This window comes from Echinops telfairi, unplaced genomic scaffold, assembly GCF_000313985.2.
Source record: "Echinops telfairi isolate 266 unplaced genomic scaffold, ASM31398v2 ScPeMD7_7469;HRSCAF=8507_0, whole genome shotgun sequence".
NCBI lineage: Eukaryota > Metazoa > Chordata > Mammalia > Afrosoricida > Tenrecidae > Echinops > Echinops telfairi.
The window spans coordinates 58,173,556-58,173,870 of record NW_022111372.1 but is presented as its reverse complement, the minus strand read 5'-3'; positions in this window follow the sequence as shown (position 1 = coordinate 58,173,870).

The following is a 315-nucleotide window of genomic DNA, read 5'->3' as shown; positions in this document are numbered from 1 at the left end:
AGCTGTCTGTCTCCTGCAGAGCGCTTGGTGGCTTCAAATGCCTGACCTGTCAATCACAGCCCGGCTTGTCACCACTGTGCCACTGGAGCTCCTGAAAGACTTCCTGGATAGATACCAACAGCTCAAGGGATTGGTCAGATGGGTTAAAAGACATAGGGCCACAGTCTCCTGGGACAACTCAGTCAACTGGTATAGCATGGTTTTATACTTTTATCAAGGTATGAAAACGTGGATCATACTCTGGAGGCATACCCTAGAGATAGACAGGAGCAGTTCCAGGTCACCAGTGAATGTTTGATGTTTTAATTCCCCAGT